This window comes from Trachemys scripta, chromosome 9 (genome assembly GCF_013100865.1).
Source record: "Trachemys scripta elegans isolate TJP31775 chromosome 9, CAS_Tse_1.0, whole genome shotgun sequence".
Lineage (NCBI taxonomy): Eukaryota > Metazoa > Chordata > Testudines > Emydidae > Trachemys > Trachemys scripta.
Window position 1 is genome coordinate 88,329,063 of NC_048306.1, and position 19,638 is coordinate 88,348,700.

Consider the following 19,638-nt stretch of genomic DNA (forward strand, 5'->3'; position numbering starts at 1 on the left):
GTGGAATTAGAACTTCTCCACTGTGTTTCATAGGCACCATAGTGATTTCAGCTAATAGAGATTCTCCTAAATTCTATCATTGCTATTACTAAGTGTCAGCCATGAAGTTCTACGCAACATCAGATTTTTTTATAATCCTTTTAAGAATCATTAAGGAAGAAAGTCTCAAAGTACTAAAATGCACTAACTTTTGATAACTGCAGTTATGATATTGAAACATCTGGAAGCATTTCAGATAAGCACTTTAATTAAACTATATCAGTACATTGTTTCTTTTGCAGACTTAAGTGCTTCCCTTTGTCCCACTTGAAAGCCTAGAAAAAAATCTCATGGACATAAAACACTATATGAAGCAGTGACAAATAGCTCATTTCTGCTCTGCTCCACTAATTTCTTATAGCCTGCTATACACAGTTAAAATAACAGACAGTCTGGGAAGGTTTGTTTTGCTCTGTGTTGTGCTTTGATCATTTCTGACTGGCAGAATCTCCTACCTCCAAATAAGGCAGATCAGCATACTGTATATCTTGGGTATATAAAGCTGTAGGCCTTAAGAGACTTCTCTTCAACAAGAGCCAATAAGAAAGATGCTCAGATGGCAGGATTTTACTCCTGGCTATCATCCTCTCTTTTAATTATAAAACCTGAAAGCTCAGGAGAGTCTCTTTCAGTGTCAACACCAATAACTTGCAGCAGAAAGCAAACTCTCATTCGGTGAGTTCTAACTGGATTGCCAAGCCATACACCATTAAGCAGAATGTCTGCATTGCCAGCCAGTCTGAGTCAATTCTTCCAACCTGCATTCTTATGAGCTAACATTTACTGCTGCAACCACACGCTTATTAGCAAGTGGTGTTTGTACTGCAACACTCTTCTTCATTAGGGTAAATTGACTAAAACAGCAATCAAATCAGCGCTATCGGTCTAGGAATTTACAGGCACAAATCTTCTTTACCTCATGGATACATTTTCTGAATTATTCATAATGCAAACCTCATTGATACCCTCATTCACTGTCTTGTCTGTAATTTTAAACCATTTTGAGCTTACCAATGGGGTGGATTGTGCCCCTGTGGGCCCCGTCTACATATAAGTCTGCCCCATGCCAACACCCCTCCATTGGAGCTCTGTGCAGACAGAGTTCCTGACAGTTCAGAGGATGGGGTGAAGGAGTATGGGGTGTTTCAGGGGAGGCTGCTCTTTTTGAAGGCCCCCTGTATTTGTGCATGAAAATCAGGTGGTAGCTGTAGAATCTCCCACTAGGTCCCTTCTGGAGCTGGTATTGCGCAGGATCAAGGTGACCCATCCAATGGTAGCAGTCTGCTGAAAGGGACTCTAGTGCCAATGAGCAGAGGAGGCAGCAGCAGCCATCCTTGTGGGGGGGCCTCTTGTTACAGCATGGAAGGGGTTTTCCTTCCTCATAGATCCCCTACATTCACAGGGTTGGGATGTGGAGAAGCCACCAAAACCTGCAGCCTCAAACCTCTCCCACCAGAGAGGATGCTTTAAGGACAATGCCAGGAGCTGAAACTTGGAGTCTTCCTCTTTCCATGGCCCTGGCCCCATGCATTTTGCTTGTGGGAGGGGAATCAGTCTGATCCTGTGTAGCGAACAGTTTCAAAGGAATTGGTTACAGAATGAGGCTAAAAAGGAGAAACTCAACAGCAATAAAAACGTTGAAAGGGCAAATCATAGGGGCCTTACTCAAGTTTTTTACACTGAAGCCAATTTTGAGTTTGCCTGAGTAATGTTAGAAGGTGGGTTTATTTTCCTCCCTGTCGCTTCCATGAATGGAAGGGATACTCTGCACATCTCTCCTCCCCGTCCTGTGCAGAAGTGGGACTCAGTTACCTCCAAGGCACCTTCCCCTCTACTCCTCTCTTCCCCTGCAAACCCCATGGAGGGTGCTCTGGGATCTGTCCTGTGGGATGAGGTGGAGATGAGTTGGGGGCAGGGATGCATATTCTCTATATGGCCCTTTGGAGATTCCCAGGAAAGATAATGAAGCCTGGGGCTCTATTTCTTTTGTTCTGGGCTTCTTCCCAGGGTATGTCCACACTAGGAAAAAGGGTGGGTTTTTTCACCACCCTGATAACTCTCATGAAGTAAAAAGCAACAGAGGGTCCTGTGGCACCTTTAAGACTAACAGAAGTATTGGGAGCATAAGCTTTCGTGGGTAAGAACCTCACTTCTTCAGATGCAAGATAGTCTCATGAGGTAAAGGTATTAACATGTGCTAAAGGTCGATGTAAAGACTGGAGCAGGGCGAGGGGAGCCTGGGGTTTGCCTCAACCAGCTAATGCATGTGAAAACTACAACTGCCTTGTCTACACGAGGATTTTACCATGTGGTAAAAATCCAGCCTTCTTCCTAGTGAAGACAAGGCTCGAGTGGCCTTGTAGACAGTAGTGGCCAAGGAAGAGCACATGGTAGCCTGGGTCCATTTGAATCCCATTGTGGGGGGCAGAGGGGAACCACAAGGGGCTAGAGCCAGTGCGGATATATGAGGTCAAGTGCTATGTCAGCCCTGGCATCCCACAGATTTTGGGAGAATGCTGAGTGTTAAAGTCCCCAGCGAGTTCAAATGGACCCTCAAATAACTATTCTGGTGGAGTCCTATAGAATGTGGTAGAAAATGGTAACCGTCCTGTAGAATTTTTTGAATCACCTACTGCATTTAATACAGATTTTTTTTTATCCCTGCTATAGAATTCTTGAGGATGGTTCAATAGTTGAATAGAAAGGATATTGTTCACTAATGATTTCATCTTTATTAAATTATAGCTCTTTTTATCCTTGATTCTCTGTCTCCTGCTGTCAGTTGGGAATGACTGGGGCATATTCAGCACTTGTGAGAGCTAGCTTCCATAGCCCCACACAGTGCTGAATGCTGGCCTGTGGAGATAATTAGGAAACGGTTGTGTCTCAGGCACTGAAGGAGGCTTGGGCTTCCAGCCATGAGCTGCTTGGTGCAGACCGACACTGTTCCGGGAAAAAACATGTCTACTTCCCTGCCCAAGAGCAGGCCAAGCCGCTCAACCAGGAAAAGCCATTGCTTTCAGCCATGCTTTACGTCAGCTACTCCGTCTGTGAATAGTCACAATAAAACCAACTTGCTTCCCTCGCCGGGGGAATGTCTGCTGATATACAGCTCAATATATTGTAAGTGCTCAGCTTGATTATTCGTATCCTCCACTTGTTTGTGATTCCAGAGGAGGGGAAACAGTACCGTAGGGACTTAGACCATAGCAGGGCAATAAATGTGTTCTCACAGCATGGCTGGGGCGGGGGTTGGATCACTATTCAGGCCCCAATCCTACAATGGGCTCCAGATGGACAGACTGCCATTGTTTCCATATGGGGCAGTGACCCTACTCATGGAACCCATTGCAGGATCAGGGCCTTTAAATTACTAAGACAAGAGGCAGGCTGTACTTACATTGTTTTTTCAAATCTGAATTCCCTGCCTCTCCCTTCATGCTGGTGATTCAAGGAAAGTAGAACGTGGATCCAAATTGTCTGGTTCTGGTTTTTCAAAACTACCTGCTAGCCTCTCTCTGGCCCTATTAGCCCTGCCACATCTGTTGCCATTACAGTAGTGGCTCGAACAGTGGCTTCTCAGGTGGAAATGCCAAAAAGAAAGTTCTTGTGTGACCTTGAGCCTCAAGATGACATCTAAATATGAGGCAATTGAGAAAGTCTTCAGTGCCTCACTGCTGGTTAATAGCAAGAGACTGATGAGAGCTCTTTAAGGCTGGGTCTCTGCTGGTATTTTACTTAAACTCTCCCACTGTTGCACTAGTATTTGTGCAGCACCACCAGTGGTAGCATTGGTGGGAGCACTAGTATAGATCAGGCCCTGGCATTTTTAGCATGAGGTCCTCTAAGCCTCCTCTCAGCAGCTTTAAATGCCACAACCCATCTACACTAGCGCTTCCTTTGTTATTAACATCAATGGAGCTGCAACAAGGGGAGATTTTAAGGGGGAAAAAGAATAGTGCAGACAAGGTTTGTCTGGTTAATGATTCCCATTAGTTCCAGTCACAACAGGTGCTGAAGTAAAGGGGCTTTAAGAGGACATTTTTTGTTGTTTTTTAAGTGAAAAGTATCAGGGATGCAAAAACAAAGCACCAAAAAGAAACCCACTAATGATAAACTACAACTGACAACTCCCACTGCGATTTCCCCACTAATCCTAGCAGGGAGCCAACCATGGGCTCTCCTTAAGCTAAAACGGGTCGGATTTCCCCTGGTTTTGCACAATCAATCGTGTTATTACAAAAGTAATTATAAAAATCCCAATTACACTACACTGTAGCGTGATAATCACCACACACACACTGAGTGCTTTTTTTAAAGAGACAGCTATGTCACAAATATTACCTGTAGTCTTCAGACTACTTAGCATCAGAGAGAGATGTACTCAGCACCATGGCATGTTTTAAATAAATGCCATTTTGTCATGTGTGGGGGTTTCAAAACTAATCTAAAAATTCAGAAAGGCAGCTCTGAAGAATTTGCACAAAATACCATGTCAGTATCTGAGGGCTATTTTGATCTCCGGTGCTAGCAGCAGCTGACCGCATTTGGATGAAGCAGATGTTGCTGCATTAAGACACAATAGACCCCAGTTGCTATGAAAGCACTAGTCCTGAAATGAGGCGCATCAGAACATAGCAAATGGAATTAGCTGGAGTCGATAATCATAGACTCTGGGCGTGCCCCTAACATCCTGACACGGGGAAAACACTCCCTCCTGCCAATGGACGTTTTGCCTGCTTTAGGACTATAGGAGCAAGGCAGATGCTTTTCCCAACCTGCTCTCAGACACAGCCTACACAGTTTGTTGAATTCAACCTTGCCCTTTTCCTGGACCCTAGTTTTATTAACAGAGATTAAGACTAAAATAACAAAGCTGGGAGTTGACACTGGCTAGGGACTGTCCATAAATTACATAACACATACATTTTTTGGTGATTTTTCAAGACCAACCCCTTGTCAAATTTAAGTAATGGAGGACCCAGCCGCCCCTAATACATTATGTAATTTATGGACTGCCCCTTAGCACCTGGCAGGATTGCAAAAATGGAACTGCTGAGAGGTATTATTACCCTGATCACTTTGCTTGTATGTTGCAACATTACACCACCCTTTGTCTCTTTAGATTGTAAGCTCTTTGGGACAAAACCTTTCCTTTAGCATTGTAGTGCCTGTCAGCTTGTCTAGGTGCCTAGCACATTTTGGGTGCTACTATAATATAAATATTAATAAGGGCTTTATTTTTCCCTTGAAGAATGATTTGCTCTCATGGATGTCCCTTACAGCGCTATCTCTTTTTTTTTTTTTTTTTGGACCATTGACTGCACAAGGAATGAGGTACCATGTCTTTAAAATGCGAGCTTGAAATATTAAACCAGACTAGAATGGACTACGGACTGCTTGCTGAGTTAGCACAGATAGGACCTGAGATGAAAGACAAGAGAAACAGAGAGGAAGAAATGCACCAGCTAGGCTTCTCTCCTCTTTATTAATTATTAGCCTGGTGATTGTGATGCAGGCTGGTTTGAATGAATAGAAGCTATTGATTTTAATACATCTCCTAAAGCAGGGAAAGTAATGACGTCAGTAATGCAATTCAGTTTGCCTACAATAGAATTAAGTGAGTCTCACAGCAGTTATGAGCCACTGTAGATAAGGTGGAATGCTTCTGGTGAAGATGCTCATCAAGTTAGTATTTTCCCTTCTTACGCACCTTTTAAATGTAATCTGATTTGGGGTTTAATATGTTTGTTTTTTACTATGTCAGTGCCTCGCTGTGATACAACAATAAAAGTAGTGTCATTGTTTCCATTATAAATCTGTTAAATTAAGGCAGTGGTTTTCAACCTGTGGTCCACGGACCCCTGCGGGTCTGCAGACTATGTCTAAGATTTCCAAAGGGGCCCACACCTCTATTTGAAATATTTTAGGGGTCCACAAATGGAAAAAAGGTTGAAAACCACTGAATTAAGGGATTTATCACCCAAGGACACAACCTTGAAATCAATGGGGCTCCAGGCAAGTGCGGGGCTCCACCCATACAGTTTCAGGATCTGGCCCTGAGTGCTTAACATTGATGTGGAGCTGAATTTTGACATATGAATTCTCAGACTGAGTGGAGTTGTTTGTTTTTAAAATACAAATTTTAGTTGAAATCAAGCTAGTGATTTATTTTAACCTTAGTCAAGTTTTGTTCTCCAGCAACTAAAACTTTTTTTTTGTTAATAGTAAAATGAAATATTGGGGGATTTAACAGCACTTTGTGCTTCTATAGCACCTTTCATTTCAGTACCTTTGTGTTTTACCAGTGTTAATGCTGCTGTAAGGTGGATGAGTATTATCCCCATTTACAGATGTTGAAACTGAGGCACCGAGGGCTTCAGTGACATGACCAGAGTCACAAGGCAAGTCAGCAGCAGAACCAGAAATAGAACCCAGGAGTCCTCAAAACCTGTACTGTATTCCATTAGTAGCCAAAATAACACGCATGAATTGTTAACTGTAGCAGATTCTTTTCCCTCTCTCTCTCTGTCGCTTACTTTTCCCTCCACACCCCACCAGTGGGTTGCCTGGATTAATCATTGTGTTTGAAGGAAGCTGGGTTAACTAATTAAGGCAGATTTAAAAAAAAAAAAAGCAGTTTCAGACACCTCAGTACTAAAATGAGCACTAGGATGGGGAATTTGGGCAACTAATTACAATGTCCGAGATTAAAACTGGCGTTCTCCGTAAGGTGCTTGGTGGTGAAGGCCATTAAGTACCTACATCGATTGCTGGTTTAAGCTTTCATGCAGTTAGACGCTGCCCAAGTCACAATTTGTCCAGCCTACACTGGTCCTTTACAATAGTCTGCATTATTGCTATAATAAAAATACGATGTCAGAAAGAGTGTAGGCATTGTGACATTCTGACGGAAGAGGCCAGAGCTCCTGGAAGCAGTGAAAGTTGGATCTTTCAACCATGTGGGCTGAAGTCTCTGGGACCTGATTATAGGTTAGAAATTGCTTGAGGCCAGGATTGCAATCTGTTAAGCTTTAGACACCAGAAAGTATGTTTTATTTTTTATTTGTAACCATACCTCTCTTTTCCCCCCCCCTTGCTCAGTATCACTTAAATCTCTGTTCTTTATTAATAAACTTATTCTTATTTTATTATAAACGGTGTCAGTGCTGCTTTGTTGAAGTGACGGGTGAGGCTGCAGCTAACCTAACGGGCTGGTATATGCACATTGTATCTTTGGAGGCAGCAAACTTAACAATTTCTGTGAGGGTCCAGTGAGAGGGTCTGGACACTACAGAGAGATGTCTCTGGGGAACTGGGGTTCACTGACTGTTGCCTTGAAGGCAAGGTAAAGACTGGCAGAATCTCAAGGAGTTTGCAGGTGAGGTGGGGTGGCAGGGAGCTGACAGTGTAATCTCCAGCCAAACTCTCCTATTGAGGCAAAGGAGTGGCTCTCAGTTCTGGTGTCCTGAGTAGAACATCATAGGCATGAATATTGGTATACGGTGGTATCTGCACAGAAAACTCTGTCAAAGAGCCAATGGCACATTCTCCAGCTCATATATATTAACCACCGCTGACACTTAAGAAAAAGCAGCTCACAGAATTGGGCTGACAGACAATTTGCTTGATGTATTCTGAGGTATCAGTAACTAATAGCTCTTACTACATCTGCCCAATAATATAAATTGACATTTTATTAGAAGCACTTCTGTGATGCTCATTCAAATAGTATCTTTACCTCCCAGTAAAAACACATCCCATATAACTCTAAGCACCAGATTCTCTATTATCCTGTGCATTGCATAGTCATTTACACTTGTAGAAAGCTTGTTTAAAATTCTGATTTGATTGCATTTTACACCGGGGTTCACACCCCCTTTGCACAGGTACAAAGTGTAGAACGGTGCAGAACCGTGCATAGTGTACTTAAGATAGACTTAAAAGATTGTCTGAAGACTGACTATGTTCTAAGAAATGCAGTATGCTTAAAACATTCTATTTGAATTTGCAACAGAATATTTAGTGACAAAAAAGGAATCAGAATGGCAGATACAGTGATAGTCAATTTACACATTTGTTAAAAAGGTCTAATATGTCATTGGTGTCTGAGATTGCAAAATAAAAGCCTGAAAAGAATAATAGTCCTGCTAATGAACATACATAAAATAGCACTAGAATAGTGGTTGGAGTTTAGAATTGGGAACCAGGAACTTCTCAGTGCTACCTCTGATACAGAGTCCCTCTTTGATCATAGGCAAGTCACTTAACCTTTCAGCCTCAGTTTTGCCATCTGTACAATGGAGACAATTTTTATCTTGCAGGGGTGCAGTTAGGATTAATTAGCTAGTGTTTGCAGAGGAAGTTGAAGCATCTCAATACCCTATCAAAGACTGTAAGGCTTTACCACTTATACTACATTCTATTTAGGAAATAATTATAACAATTTTTTATACTTTCCAATTTTCATTTGAAACTCGCAGTTGAGTGAATTTGTATTCCACATGTAAACACTACTATAATTGACAACTGTCAAATACTGAAGCCCTATACTTCTCTGTGCTTAGGGGTTATAAAAAGAATAACATTTAAACAAACTGGTCAAGATTTTCAAAAGAATTAATGATTTTGAGTACCTCAAGTTTGGTGCCCAATGTGAGATACCTTAAAGGGGCCTGATTTCCAGAAAGTGTTAATGGCAAGATTTTCAAAGGTATTTAGACACCTATCTCCCATTGATTTCCTTTAAAAATCTGGCTCTAAGTGCTAAAGAGATGGGATTTTCAGAGTTAAAGTTATCACATGTGGGTCACCCAAATTCTGAGGCACTAGACTCAAACGATAGGTTTACACTTTGAACCTGCCAGCTCTACTTGGGGCATTAGAGATTCTGTACCCTGTAATGCAGAGACATCTGAAAAAATCAATGTGTAATATTTTCTCATATGAAGTATCTTCATAATAAGCTGTCTGTTTTCAATTAAATGTGTGTATGATTTTAGTGGCACAATTCCAATTAGTATTAATTAGGGATGATCAGCTAGAGCTTTGTGTGTTTGGAACTGTGGGCCCTTTGCCATTTGTCAGGTTATACTTTTAGTAATTATTGTCTTGGTGAGAGCTAATTTTATATAACACATCTCACTTTGCCATGGTGGTTAGGCTGCCATTTGGTAGCACTGATCCAATCATTTTAGTAGTAAGAAATAATGACTAAGACATAAGTGTTCATTTTTTTAAAATAAGTGTATTTCCTTTAATAATATGCAGCATGAAGGCTTTATAATTACTTTGCTGCTCTTTTCTTTGCAGATCCTATTTTTTTTTCTCCTCATCTTCAAATGAAAACCATTACAGTTTACTTGAGGCTAATCATGAGAGCTGTTTCATTTGACATAATTCACAAAAGTTTATTTATTAATGTGTGAAGCATTCTAATTATATGGGGTGGATTTCTACTTTTACAAAGTCTGTATTGGCAGTGCTGGCTGATACATCATAATGACAGCTTATTTCTTTCCTGGATATAGCCAATTTCAGTGGCAACAACACAGTTTATCTTGTTCAGGAAAGAGCTGGCATGATGACACTTTGACATTACACCTTCCAAACAAGAAAAGTAATGATCAGCATTTAAAACACAGGTCTGATATCAAGAGGGACCAAATACCTACAATTCCCATTGAAATGAATGAGATTTGCAAGTGCACAGCACCTTTTAGAATCTGGTCTATACGACCAGTTTTCCCCCGCCCTCCCCGGCTTATGCTGACCTAGGGTGACCAGATGTCCCGATTTTATAGGGACAGTCCTGATTTTTGGGTCTTTTTCTTATATAGGCTCCTATTACCCCCCACCCCCGTCCTGATTTTTTACACTTGCTGTCTGGTCACCCTATGCTGACCTCACTCTCTGAGTAGCTTTATTGAAATTAATAGCCCGCAGTTATGGCCAGATATAATACGAAATACCCAGTGTTGCCAACTCTTGTGATTTATGAGTGATTTTTCATGAGCCTTGAAATATTTGGTCTATTTCTTAAAGCCCCAGCTCCTGGAATCATGTGATTATGTGAAAAATCTCAGCTTTCTGTTTTTAAGAAAGTGAGTTTTTAGTTCTTGTGGTTGTGAGGAGAAGCTTGAAAATGTGACTCACATGCATCCAAAAGCCTCAACCCAGAAGGCAAATAAAAAGAACCCCAGATGTATTATCTTGAAAAAGCTCCTTTATTTTAAGCCAATCTCATGATTTGGGGTGCCTGACTCATGATTTTTGAACAACTGGGGTGGCAATACTGTGTATCTATGGCCTTCTGGGCAATACAAGCTTTAGAAGACCAAGAATGCTGGAGACAGGCAGAATTATTCAAGGGAAAGGTTGACCTGTTGTGGATTAATCCATCCTGAATAACCCCACAATGGTGATGCGTAGAAAAAGCACATGCAAACCTGCTCCTTGCATTCAGGCGTTATCTGCAATTAGTGAAAGGGAAAAATGCCATTCTCCTTTACCTTAGTGGTGTTTACCTCTGGCAGCTTTTGTGCTTGAGAGGGCCTGTCTGCCTCACTCAAACTGTCAGTGTCCTGAGTGGGCCTTTTGCTTCCCTCTGACTCTTTATCATTGGTGTGCAGGGCCGGTGCAAGGAAGTTTCGCACCCTAGGCAAAACTTCCACCTTGCGCTCCCCACCACCCCCACCCCCAGCCCTGCGGCAGCTCCCCCCCTCCGCACTGAGGCGCCCCCCCCCCCGGGAGCCGTGCGGCAGCTCCCCACCCCAGCTCACCTCCTCCTCCCTGAGCACGCCGCTCCCGCTCTAATTCTCTTCCCCTCCCAGGCTTGTGGCGCCAAACAGCGGATTGGCGCCGCAAGCCTGGGAGGCGGGAGAAGTGGAGCAGCGACGGCGTGCTCAGGGAGGGGGCGTAGCAGAGGTGAGCTGGGGTGGGGATCCCTGCGGCAGTTCCCCCCCCCCGCCCTGAGGCACCCCCCCCATGGCAGCTCCCCACCCCCCTGGCCCGGGGAGCCGTGCGGCAACTCCTCACCCCAGCTCACCTCCTCTGCTCCACCTCCTCCCCGAGCACGCCGCCTCTGCTCTAATTCTCCTCCGCTCCCAGGCTTGCGGTGCCAAACAACTGATTGGTGTCGCAAGCCTGGGAGGCAGGAGAAGTGGAGCAGCGACCGCGTGCTCGGGGACGGGCATAGCAGAGAACGCTGTTAAAAAAAAAATGGGGGCACTGCTTTTTGGCGCCCCCAAATCTTGGCGCCCTAGGCAACCGCCTAGTTTGCCTTAATGGTAGACCGGCCCTGTTGGTGTGCAAACCATAACTTCTGCAAATAGTCCTTACTCCCATATGTAGTTTAATTAGCTTTCATGGGACTTCTTGTGAGAGTACGGACCTCAGGCAGGAATAAAAGTTTGTGGGATAAGGCTGAAGATGCTAGAACAGCTGAAGTTGTTGCTGTTTAACAAAGATAATCATGTCAGTTTCAGAACACACTAAGAAATTGTTATTTGCAAAAAGGAAATTTGTGCTCCAAGAGTTGAAGACATTATAGTAGTGTTGGCAGGCTGTTGAAATATGACTATTCAACAGAAAGATTCAATCGTCTAAAAATTGAAAGAAACCAGTTATTCTGAAAACTCACCATCTCCTGTTTAAGCCCCATGCTATACTCTGAAAATTTTTGTTTAAAAAACCTGTGACTCTCTCTTCTTGAGGTTAAGTATTTTGTTTTCTTCCTTGCTTGACAAAGGCTCCCACTTTCCAGTAGCTTTTCACCATCTCTGTTAAGCCCCCCTGCTCAGTAAATGATCTTCTGAATCTTCTCAAACTGTGAACACATTAGCCTTTCAAAAGTGGTTCTGTTCTTTCAGTTTTCACATGCATTAGTCTTTTTTGTGCATGCGTGGGGCTTGATTAATTGGTTATCATGTTCTATCATCGGTTATACAACTGTAATTGATTATGCCTTGCTGCCCTATTTCCATGCTTTTGCTAATCAACTAATTAATGCAAGAGATGGCTGAAGAAAGGAAATTACTGAAAACATAATAAGAAAATGCACTTTTTCATGTATAGCCTATTAATTTCTCCAAAGTAGCCATATAATACATGCTATATTGCTGATGGTTATGCATTTCATACAAGAAAGAGCAAGCCTGTCGCTATCCCTGTCTCTGTTTCTATTCTGCCATTCTGCAAGGACATGGCTGTTGGCCATGATATGCCATTTTTCATCTGAGATTGACACTGGGCCGGCAGCACTGGACATGAGTATATGAACGGCCACCGCAAAAGGATGTCACAACACTAGTCATGGCAAGTCAGCAGGAACTGTAGGTGTAAGTGTTTTCTTCTGGAGGCAGGCAGATCTTCTTGCAGGACGTGTACATTGCTTATTTGCGCCTATTGGAACCATTGTCAGCCTTGTGTGCAGCAGGTAGTTTTCATCCGTCATAGCTCTCTATGCAGTTTTAAGGGTAATGGCATCTCAGTGAAGTTTTGAGGGAGCTATATGAGCCAACACGTATCAATTAGACATTAGTGTGTGGATAAGGCAACCACTAATGATACAGGTGGTAGTGTTTAGCTCTGAGTCAATGAGATGCATATGCTGACTTCTTCCCAAAGTTCAGCACAACATTCTTCTGGAGTGAATACCTGCCCTAGGACTGAGGTTTGCAAAACATTCGCCTCTGTTCCCCAGCAGGTTCCCGCTTGCTTCTGGACGAAGGCAATCCGAGAGGTGATCATTTTCTTTAAGTGTTCTAGATGGGACCGGTATGTTAGACTGCAATACAGTTTGACTCCTAAATAAGTGACAGCTGGCTGGAAAAGAACTGGAGGATCCTCAACACAGATTGTAAGCGGTTAATTGGCCAGGTGATTGTTCAGATGGAAGGTTGTGGCTGCAGTCTTAGACTCACTTAATGAAAATGACCTATGTCAGTGCATATTTTCATTAAGTGGCCTGAGCACTCGTGTCCTGGCTAAGTGACCCTTCAATATTGCTTCGAGAGTGCTGCAGGCACACCTCCAGATTGCAGTGTAGACATACTCTGAATAGCAAACCTCCCACTGGGAGAATGGGAGAAGGATTGGGTCCAAGAGCTTGTATTATATGTCTGCAGGCTTAGCCAAATCCGCCTTGCCCACTCACCTAGTCTCAGTGGTTTCAATGTAACTATTCACATGAATACTGTGAACAGGAGTTGGCCAAAGATGATGACTGATAGTACATTATCTGTGTGTTTAGTCATTTATCTTCATAAGTTAAGGGATGGATACCTACGTAGTATGTAGCATGAGTAACACCAGGCAGTAGCATGAGTGTGTTGTGACATCTCCCAGTAAATAAATTATGAATGCATATCTAACACTAGGATGTTTCCACAATAGCATTGTTGGTCAAAAGACAATACCACAAAAAGTAGTAGCAATATTGTTTTCTTGAAACCATGCAAGCAACCCCCAGGGAGAGTTCTAGGTGTGGAAAGAGGACCATCTATAGCTCTAAGTATGATAAAGAATATTGCTGCTGAAATATGACTTACAAAGGTTCTTGCTTCTGGTGGAACTTTCAGCCAAATGAACTTACAAAATCCTGCTGTTAGATTATGATCTGTTATCTTATGTTCCCCTGTTATATGTTATCACATATATGATTATGTAATTGGTTGTTCAAAACTGAAGATCTCATGGCCCCCACTGCTCTCCATATTGCACTTCCTTGCTTGTATTACCAAACCCCCCTCCTTGTTCTATTAAAGCTGAAAGAATCTTGCCACAGAGGGCAGGATAAGAAGCAATGGGTTCAAACTACAGCATAGCAGATTTAGATTAAATTTTAGGAAAAAATTTCTAACGGTAAGAGCTTCAGACAGCTATGTAACTTTTCATTCAGACTTTGTTTCCTTTTTGCATTTCATTAGACTCTGACAACTCAATTAGATGACCCAGTTTCACTGTTGTTTCTAATTAATTTCACTTTCATGCACTGAGATGTTTGCAAACACTGCTGGGAGAGATTGAGGGGGTATGTGTGTGTTTCTATTTGCATTTTTAAAAAATCATGGAAGCATTTTCATTGGTCTAAAGTTTATTTTTACATAGCTTAAGAAATGGGCTAAACTCAACCCCAAATTGTTTCTTTAAGACATACAAAATCTTCACTGAAATTCTATACGGGGTTTTGAAACGAATGTCCAGTGATACACAAAGTGTTGAATAAATGTTTGCTTGACCACTTTTTGCACCAGCCATCTATTCTGCTCGTATGGGATTCAGCAGTTACAGGTACAATTATTAATCATTGTGTGTCTGGCTGAGACAATCAATGACAAAACATGCACTGACTTTAATCGAAGCAGAAGAATGGCCCAGGTATTGTAAATACCTTATTCAGTAGTAACCAGTTGTCTGTCTCTCTGTCTGTACAGCAACTACTTCTAAAGTTTTAGGGTTAAATTCATTGCTGATGCAAATAGGGAAAACTCTACTGAAGTCAAAGGAGCTGCACTCATTTACAACAGCAGGAAATTCAGCAGCTGAACTGATTAATGAACAAGGAAGGCATCATCTGAATTACCCATTGGCAATATTGTATGAGAGATTTCTTTGACTGATGTAAGAACTAGTACTTAGCAGGCTCTTTAACAAACAGGACTTCAGTGCACAAAGTGAACTGAAGTCCATAGTACTGTATGACAGCTGAATTATCTCCGATTATCTCAATCCCATCATACAGTACTGAGCTGATTCTGGAACTGAGGCAGAGGGTCAAATATAAGGGCTTGTCCACATGGGGAAGTTGCCCATAATAGCTATCGCGGTCATTACTGAATAGAAGCAATGGGCTTAAATTGCAGCAAGGGCGGTTTAGGTTGGACATTAGGAAAAAGTTCTTAACTGTCAGGGTGGTTAAGCGCTGGAATAAATTGCCTATGGAGGTTGTGGAATCTCCATCATTGGGGATTTTTAAGAGCAGGTTGGACAAACACCTGTCAGGGATGGTCTAGATCTAGATAATACTTAGTCCTGCCTTGAGTGCAGGGGACTGGACTAGATAACCTCTTGAGGTCCCTCCCAGTTCTATGATTCCATAAGAGGCTAAAGAGCTGTGCTGAACCATGATCCAAACCCTGGCCAGCAAGATTGCTGATTAGTGCCTAAGGGGTGGTGATATGGTACTGGGAACAGGACTGAGACCGTCAATTTATTTCATATTGGCCACTAAACACGGCAACACATTGCAGTCACTGCCAGAACAGGCTGTATTCAAACTGGTAACCTAGAAATAAGAGGCTTTATATACCCTATTACTCACTTCCTGAGCAAATTTAATACACGTAGGGATCATTTTGCAGTCTTTACTCTGGCAATAATCCTTTTGAATCTAGTGGAAGTTTTGACTCCATTAAGGACAGCAGGATTTAGCCTTGCTTTCAATTTAATATTTTATTCAAATTCAGAATGCCACAGAGTTATCTTTGCATTTTAATATCAGTGATGTTCCCTTAAAGAGTCAGTCTTGGCGCTCCATATACCTGGCTCTGCTCTACTGAGCTTATTTATGGGTCAGTTTCTCCTTTTGAAAAACACTTGCATAAAAGATTCAGCAACTAAATCCCCCCTACATGCCGGTAACATAATAGCAATAACTATTTTATTCAGCAATAAGCTACTTCCCTGCTAAGAACAAACTACTTGGCCCTGTAATTTTAGAAAGGCTCATGAATTAGAATGCAGTGTTTGAAAAATAGTGCCATAAAAGCTGTTCTTTTGTTCACCTGCCAGGTAGAGTTAATTTATGGTATTATGTCTTTCAGTAAATTATTGATATAAAAGTAATGCAGAATGACAGTAAAACAATAGAATCACGTGGCTGAATGTAGGTCCCCTGCATGGCTCCATCTCACTGTTTTTATTTTCTATAAATGCCTGGGCTTCACTTTGATGGTTTTATTGCAGGGAAAAACAATGATCTAGTAACAACATTCCAGTCGAGCCAATATAGAATAGAGAAGAAATGTCAGCATTAGCAGGGCCCACAGCCTGTGTTGAGATCTCGCTCAATAACCATATTGCCCAGAGTTGAGGTTAATAGTGAGATGCGGGAACCACACATGTCATGAAAACATTTACTGAATACTAGCAACATTGTTCTCAATTAACATTCATTACTCAGCTGTATCTCACTGCTTGAGTGAATAATATTTTATGAGTCTCTGCTTTTTGTGACAGTAGGTCAGAATCTGCTCTCATTTATACCAGGAGTAGCTCCAATTATTTCATGGGAGTTGCTCTGAGTTTACATTGTGGTAACTAAGATGAGTATCTGGTCTACTACCATTAGGATTTTGTTAGGCTTTCCATTATAAATCTTATTTTCAGAAATTAGCCCAAAATTTGCCATAATTCTTGATTTTGCACCTTTGCATGTCCTTGGCTCCCACAAAGAGCGCTTTACTCACAAAAGGATTGTAGGTTCAGGCCTACATATAGCCTTAAACTTTACAGTCATGGATCCAGTATGGGAGTTAATTTCTTTAACAAGTTTGAAAGACACAACAATTACTCTTTAGCTTGCGGAATTCCACCACCTCACCCAAATGAGAAATGCTTGATTCTTGTTTGCATTCTTATTACTAAAGAAAATATTTAATAATTTAAACAGAAAATTTCAAGATAATTTTAGTTTTACAATGGACTGATGTGTTTGGGTATTTCAAGGTTGGGGCTGGGAGGGTCTAAGTTAGTTTATTTATCAACTATTTTCTGCAGTCTTTTCAATTAAAATGTCATAAGGATTTTTAGCCTGGAGCCCTATGGCTATATTCAACTCTGTGACCCTTGCTAACCTACTAACTTCAGAAGAGCTGCACCAGTTTATAGGGAGCAAAGAATTTGGCTATTCAAGCTTGGCCCTGCTCTCACTGAAATCACTACCAAACTCCCATTGTCCTCAATGGGAGCAGGATCATGCCCTTATTGGGCACATGCAACCTCTGGTTAAGAAAACAGTTTTTTATCCAAAGAGGGAAGAAGTTTCTTGGGTCAGTAGTCTGAAGCAGGATTTGCACAATAGACTATGGGCCACTATGATCTACGGTGTCCAAAATAAACTTTGCTTTTAAAAAAAGGAACATAAGCTTGTGTATACACCTTTAAAACAAATTCTTCCCTGGTGCACCGAAGTCAATGAAGCTGGACTAGGGATGAATTTGCACATTGGTCAGATGAGCCTAGGAAGTTATTTAGATCACTTTAAAATGTGTGTTCGCCCAAGAGGCATGTAAGATTTGTTTGTCTTTGATGCATACAAAGAAACGTTCCTTTTAGGCAAAGTTAAAGTTTTGAGGCAGTATGAAGGAAAAAGTCAGGCATTCAAAGTTGAGGTGGCTTCTCATTCATTCTCTTCTCAGAGTATGTGCTGAAGTTCCTACAAGGAACTGAGTGTGTGTGCGCGCAGCGGAGATTTTTTACCCTGGGGCCTGATGCATCGATTTATAAAGTTTAAGACCAGAAAGGACCATTAGGTCATCTGGCCTCCTGTATATCATAGGCCTTTACATTTCCACTTACTTCTGTATTGACCCCAATAACTTGTGTTTGACTAAAGCATAACTCCCAGAAAGACATCTAGTCATGATATGAAGACATCAAAGATGGATAATCTCTCTCTTTTCTTTGTAGTTTGTTCCACTGGTTAATCACCCTCACTGATAAAAATTTATGCCTTATTTCTAATTTGACTTTGTCTGGCTGCAGCATCCAGCCATTGGTTCTTGTTCTGCCATTCTCTGCTAGATTAAAGAGCCCTTTAGTACACAGTATTTTCTCTCAGTGAAGATATTTATAAACTGTAACCAAGTCTCCTCTCCATCTTCTTTTTGATAAACTAAACAGATTGAGCTCTTTAAGTCTTTCACTGTAAGGCATTTTCTCCAGTCCCGGAATCATTTTTTTTCCCCATTCTTTTCTGCACCCTCTCCAATTTTTCAACATCCTTTTGAAAATGTGGACATCAGAAGTGGATACTGGAATAATGCATCAGTCTCATTATTATTTACTGTTCTGCCAATCTTTATGTCATCCACAAACTCTATAAGCAGTGATTTTTATATTGTTTTCCACATTATTGCTGAAATGTTGGGTCTAGTACTGATCCCTGTGGAAACCCTCTAGAAACACCCTCACTCAGTGATTCCAAATTTACATCTATTTTTTGAAACCTGTCCGCCAGGTCTTAATCCATTTAAGGTTTGCTTTGTTGATATTGATAATGCTAATTTTTTTAATCAGACAGTCCTGCAGTATTAAGTCAAATGCCTTACAAAAGTCTAAGTATATCACATCCAGGTGTAGTTATCTTTATCAACCCAACTTGTAGTGTCAAATGACAAATTTTGGCCCATTGAACAAATATCCTGCCACGTTAACATGCTTGTGTACTGTTGAGGGATATTGAGAGGATTAATTCATTAATGGGCCAGATCAATGCAGTTAATTTGTGTCAGAGGGAGGGAAGACAGCTGGGGCTATTGCCATTTGCCCTTCTTAGAGTTTCTGCAGGGTTTTGGAAGCAACTTTAATTCCTACTGTGGGTTCTGCAGGAGCCCTGCTGACACTACTTCAATGGGGACGCACTAAGTCATGGTATGTAAACTGACATTTAACAGGCAATGAAAACCGCAGGGGAATGTGGTCCACTGCTTGTAAAGAGGCTTAAAGATGGTTGGATATTCAAAAGTGCCTAAGGACTTGTCTACACAGTGATTTAATGTGGTCTACAGGGATGTGATTTCTAAAGGGCACTAATGTGTTGCACATTAATTGGTCCATGTAGACCCTGCTAGTGTGCACTAAAGGTTCTCTAGTGCACTTTAAAGTAGTACTGCTTGAAACAGCACTATGTTAAAAGTGCATCAAGGGTCTTAATATACCAATTAATGTGCAACATGTTAGTGTGCTTTAGAAATCACACCCCCATAGGGCCTATTACTCCACCATATAGACAAGCCCTAAGTGACTTATGAGCAGTGGCTTAAGTGCTTTTGAAAATTCCACCTGAAAAATGGTAATAAGTACTAAATAATATGGAATCATGGAATTACTCCAGGCTTGAATGTGACCCACTATAGCTCTTAAAGTCAATGGGAGTTATGAAAATTGATGGGAGGGTCAAGCCCTAAATTTGGGGACATATCCTTCTCTTAGTGATGTTAATGGGTTTTGCAACCATAGATCAGGGATAGTATGTGACCGTCATAATTTTGATGCCTTGACTTTTTCCAGCTTCAGTCATAATGTTTAATGCAAGGTTGTTTGTTTGTTTTTTAATACCTGCATTGTCACTATCTAGTTGATCCTTTTGCTGATCCAAGAATGGAGATTTCAGCACCTCGAACAGCACCCATGCTTCTTCCTGCACTACTGTATAGAACTCCTGTTTTTTTTTTTTTTTTTTGTCATTGGGGTTTGTTAATAATACTTAGCCCTTAGATAGCTCTTTTCCCCCTTCAAAGTGCTGTGCAAACATCAACTAATCCTCATAACACTGCTCCAATGTAGGTAAGTAATTATTATATTCCCATTTTACAC

The 19,638-nt window shown here is 41.5% G+C and overlaps 1 protein-coding gene across 1 annotated transcript in view; it reads right to left on the bottom strand.

Moving 5' to 3' along the window:
• SLC7A14 (solute carrier family 7 member 14) overlaps positions 1 to 19,638 on the bottom strand; it is a 72,264-nt gene that overhangs the window by 50,869 nt on the left and 1,757 nt on the right. The window lies entirely within an intron of this gene.